Below are 5,000 nucleotides of genomic sequence, written 5' to 3'. Positions count from 1 at the left end.
CGGATCGCTGGCTGGCATCGTTTATGGTTAGAACTAGGGCGGTATCTGATCGCCTTCGAACCTCTAACTTTCGTTCTTGATTAATGAAAACATACTTGGCAAATGCTTTCGCTTCTGTTCGTCTTGCGACGATCCAAGAATTTCACCTCTAACGTCGCAATACGAATGCCCCCGCCTGTCCCTATTAATCATTACCTCGGGTTCCGAAAACCAACAAAATAGAACCGAGGTCCTATTCCATTATTCCATGCACACAGTATTCAGGCGGGCTTGCCTGCTTTAAGCACTCTAATTTGTTCAAAGTAAACGTGCCGGCCCACCGAGACACTCACTCAAGAGCACCCTGGTAGGATTGCAACGGGGTCCGCCTCGGGACGCACGAGCACGCACGAGGCGCGTCGCACGCCTTCAGCTCGCCCCACCGGCAGGACGTCCCACGATACATGCCAGTTAAACACCGACGGGCGGTGAACCAACAGCGTGGGACACAAATCCAACTACGAGCTTTTTAACCGCAACAACTTTAATATACGCTATTGGAGCTGGAATTACCGCGGCTGCTGGCACCAGACTTGCCCTCCAATAGATACTCGTTAAAGGATTTAAAGTGTACTCATTCCGATTACGGGGCCTCGGATGAGTCCCGTATCGTTATTTTTCGTCACTACCTCCCCGTGCCGGGAGTGGGTAATTTGCGCGCCTGCTGCCTTCCTTGGATGTGGTAGCCGTTTCTCAGGCTCCCTCTCCGGAATCGAACCCTGATTCCCCGTTACCCGTTACAACCATGGTAGGCGCAGAACCTACCATCGACAGTTGATAAGGCAGACATTTGAAAGATGCGTCGCCGGTACGAGGACCGTGCGATCAGCCCAAAGTTATTCAGAGTCACCAAGGCAAACGGACCGGACGAGCCGACCGATTGGTTTTGATCTAATAAAAGCGTCCCTTCCATCTCTGGTCGGGACTCTGTTTGCATGTATTAGCTCTAGAATTACCACAGTTATCCAAGTAACGTGGGTACGATCTAAGGAACCATAACTGATTTAATGAGCCATTCGCGGTTTCACCTTAATGCGGCTTGTACTGAGACATGCATGGCTTAATCTTTGAGACAAGCATATGACTACTGGCAGGATCAACCAGGGAGCTGCGTCAACTAGAGCTGAGCAGCCGGCCGCCCGGGAGTGTGTCCCGGGGGCCCGCGCGAACACGCAAGCGTCCGCTCAATTATTCTGCAAACAGGAGGAGGCTGAGCTCCCCTGCACAATACACCTCGAAACCCTCTCAGGTCCCGGCGGCGCGCAGCGCCGTCCTAAGTACTTGGTCGGGTTCGAGAGAGGCGCAATCGCCCGGAGTTTGGCGAGTAGACGCTTTAGGTGCGACCACCCGTGCTCCCAACTGAGCTTGCCGCTGCCGACAGAGGCCCGGGAGCGTGCTGTCGTGGCATTGCCGGCGGGAGACAACACGCGCCACCTACGGTGGCCGGCAGCTCCAACGCCAGCGCCACAGAAGGACAAAAGCCCCACTTGGGTGCCGAAGCGAACTCTCCCAGCACAGCGCACGCGCCAACACGTCCGCACAGCTGCGATACAAACCACCTGCGAGAACCGCAGAGGCGACCGAGCAGCAGACGGCGTCGCGGCGCCGAGCGCCGGGCGGCGGCGCATCCTCAGCGCACACAGTCCTCAATCGGACCAGCACACTGCAGATGTCCACCGCGCTTCGCACCGGGCCCGCGAGGACCTACTTTGGCCGCACGGCGCCGCGTGCAGGGTGCGCCGGCGCGCAGCTGCGCCGCCTGCCGCCTCCGTCGGCCGGCGCGCCTGCCACTGGCCGCCCCCACCAGCCGGCTGTAGCGCGTGCGCCCACGCACCGCGCGGCCAGCACGCCGGGAGGCCCCCCCTCACCGGCCGGGGACGGTCCCACCCAGCCACCGCCGCGTATCGCTTCACACCCACATGCCATTCACGTTCGTGGGCATGGTGGGTATCGCTGAAACAACCGGTTGGTAGCTCAACCGATCGTCGCCATCACTGATTCACCTCTAGCGAGAACAACCGCACCACAACCGTTTACCAGTTGTTCATTTGCGTAACGTCACCAGCAAACGTAGACGTCCATCGCCATTTGCAAATTCAACGATTGTTGCATGCCTGTGTCAGGTGTCACGACACACTATGTCTGCCCACATACACGCAACAACATGTGCACGCTTCGCGAACACGTGGAAGGTGGCCCCCGTACGTATGCGATGTCCATTGCGCGAACGACTGTCAACCGGCCTCTGTCGCATGTCGCAGATGTGGAACGCAGTGCACCATGCTATCACGGTGTGTGAGAAGAGACGACTACGTCTGACAACACGCGCCACTACATCAACAGACGGCTCATGCTGATCGCCATCCACGGCATACCATACTGCAATCCAGCTCTTATAGGGAGACGACACGTAGCTGAGTGCACAATATTTGGACCGTATGGTTCGCCGTTGTTGGCGCAGTCGTGGTACGGTCACACATGTACCACGATGTATCATTCAGTACATGAGGACCAATGTGCAGTACAGTGTGTGATTTGGACGTACAACATCAGCGGACAGTTGACACACGCCGTACCACAACGTAGGCTGTGCTTCGCCATGCAAATGCCAATGAACAACTGCGAAGGGCATTGAGCATGTACGTCCTGCTGCCATCCGCATTACAGTGTATAGCTGCAAGGTGTTTAACATGAAGCGATACTCTGGGGACCAGGCAGTGCGAGTAGCAAACTATATTGCGGGGGTTGCAGTTAGGCAACACCACACTAATTTAACGCGTCGTATGACAATTACAGAGCAGGTTAAGGCCCAACGTGTGTTGGGTTAAGGCCCAACGTGTGTTGGGTTAAGGCCCAACGTGTGTTGGGTTAAGGCCCAACGTGTGTTGGGTTAAGGCCCAACGTGTGTTGGGTTAAGGCCCAACGTGTGTTGGGTTAAGGCCCAACGTGTGTTGGGTTAAGGCCCAACGTGTGTTGGGTTAAGGCCCAACGTGTGTTGGGTTAAGGCCCAACGTGTGTTGGGTTAAGGCCCAACGTGTGTTGGGTTAAGGCCCAACGTGTGTTGGGTTAAGGCCCAACGTGTGTTGGGTTAAGGCCCAACGTGTGTTGGGTTAAGGCCCAACGTGTGTTGGGTTAAGGCCCAACGTGTGTTGGGTTAAGGCCCAACGTGTGTTGGGTTAAGGCCCAACGTGTGTTGGGTTAAGGCCCAACGTGTGTTGGGTTAAGGCCCAACGTGTGTTGGGTTAAGGCGCAACGTGTGTTGGGTTAAGGCGCAACGTGGGTTACGTTAAGGCGCAACGTGGGTTACGTTAAGGCGCAACGTGGGTTACGTTAAGGCGCAACGTGGGTTACGTTAAGGCGCAACGTGGGTTACGTTAAGGCGCAACGTGGGTTACGTTAAGGCGCAACGTGGGTTACGTTAAGGCGCAACGTGGGTTACGTTAAGGCCCAATATAGGTTAGGTTAAGGCCCAATATAGGTTAGGTTAAGGCCCAATATAGGTTAGGTTAAGGCCCAATATAGGTTAGGTTAAGGTACAATATAGGTTAGGTTAAGGTACAATATAGGTTAGGTTAAGGTACAATATAGGTTAGGTTAAGGTACAATATGGGTTAGGTTAAGGTACAATATGGGTTAGGTTAAGGCGCAATATGGGTTAGGTTAAGGCGCAATATGGGTTAGGTTAAGGCGCAATATGGGTTAGGTTAAGGCGCAATATGGGTTAGGTTAAGGCGCAATATGGGTTAGGTTAAGGCACAATATGGGTTAGGTTAAGGCGCAATATGGGTTAGGTTAAGGCGCAATATGGGTTAGGTTAAGGCGCAATATGGGTTAGGTTAAGGTACAATATAGGTTAGGTTAAGGTACAATATAGGTTAGGTTAAGGTACAATATAGGTTAGGTTAAGGTACAATATGGGTTAGGTTAAGGTACAATATAGGTTAGGTTAAGGCACAATATGGGTTAGGTTAAGGCGCAATATGGGTTAGGGTAAGGCGCAATATGGGTTAGGTTAAGGCGCAATATGGGTTAGGTTAAGGCGCAACGTGGGTTACGTTAAGGCGCAACGTGGGTTACGTTAAGGCGCAACGTGGGTTACGTTAAGGCGCAACGTGGGTTACGTTAAGGCGCAACGTGGGTTACGTTAAGGCGCAACGTGGGTTACGTTAAGGCCCAATATAGGTTAGGTTAAGGCCCAATATAGGTTAGGTTAAGGCCCAATATAGGTTAGGTTAAGGCCCAATATAGGTTAGGTTAAGGCCCAATATAGGTTAGGTTAAGGTACAATATAGGTTAGGTTAAGGTACAATATAGGTTAGGTTAAGGTACAATATGGGTTAGGTTAAGGCGCAATATGGGTTAGGTTAAGGCGCAATATGGGTTAGGTTAAGGCGCAATATGGGTTAGGTTAAGGCGCAACGTGGGTTACGTTAAGGCGCAACGTGGGTTACGTTAAGGCGCAACGTGGGTTACGTTAAGGCGCAAAGTGGGTTACGTTAAGGCGCAACGTGGGTTACGTTAAGGCCCAATATAGGTTAGGTTAAGGCCCAATATAGGTTAGGTTAAGGCCCAATATAGGTTAGGTTAAGGCCCAATATAGGTTAGGTTAAGGTACAATATGGGTTAGGTTAAGGTACAATATGGGTTAGGTTAAGGTACAATATAGGTTAGGTTAAGGCGCAACGTGGGTTACGTTAAGGCCCAATATAGGTTAGGTTAAGGCCCAATATAGGTTAGGTTAAGGCCCAATATAGGTTAGGTTAAGGCCCAATATAGGTTAGGTTAAGGCCCAATATAGGTTAGGTTAAGGTACAATATAGGTTAGGTTAAGGTACAATATAGGTTAGGTTAAGGTACAATATGGGTTAGGTTAAGGTACAATATGGGTTAGGTTAAGGTACAATATAGGTTAGGTTAAGGCACAATATGGGTTAGGTTAAGGCGCAATATGGGTTAGGTTA

At 51.9% G+C, this 5,000-nt stretch overlaps 1 non-coding gene across 1 annotated transcript in view; it reads right to left on the bottom strand.

Moving 5' to 3' along the window:
- The window catches only part of LOC124584372, a 1,910-nt gene extending 764 nt beyond the window's left edge, over positions 1-1,146 (bottom strand). The window contains exon 1 of the ribosomal RNA XR_006974713.1: positions 1-1,146. This exon is cut by the window's left edge and continues 764 nt beyond it. This is a non-coding gene — a ribosomal RNA (small subunit ribosomal RNA).
- Positions 1,147-5,000: the final 3,854 nt, after the last annotated feature.

The sequence above is a fragment of the Schistocerca americana genome, unplaced genomic scaffold (genome assembly GCF_021461395.2).
Source record: "Schistocerca americana isolate TAMUIC-IGC-003095 unplaced genomic scaffold, iqSchAmer2.1 HiC_scaffold_471, whole genome shotgun sequence".
Lineage (NCBI taxonomy): Eukaryota > Metazoa > Arthropoda > Insecta > Orthoptera > Acrididae > Schistocerca > Schistocerca americana.
This window is presented reverse-complemented; position numbering and strand designations above follow the sequence as displayed.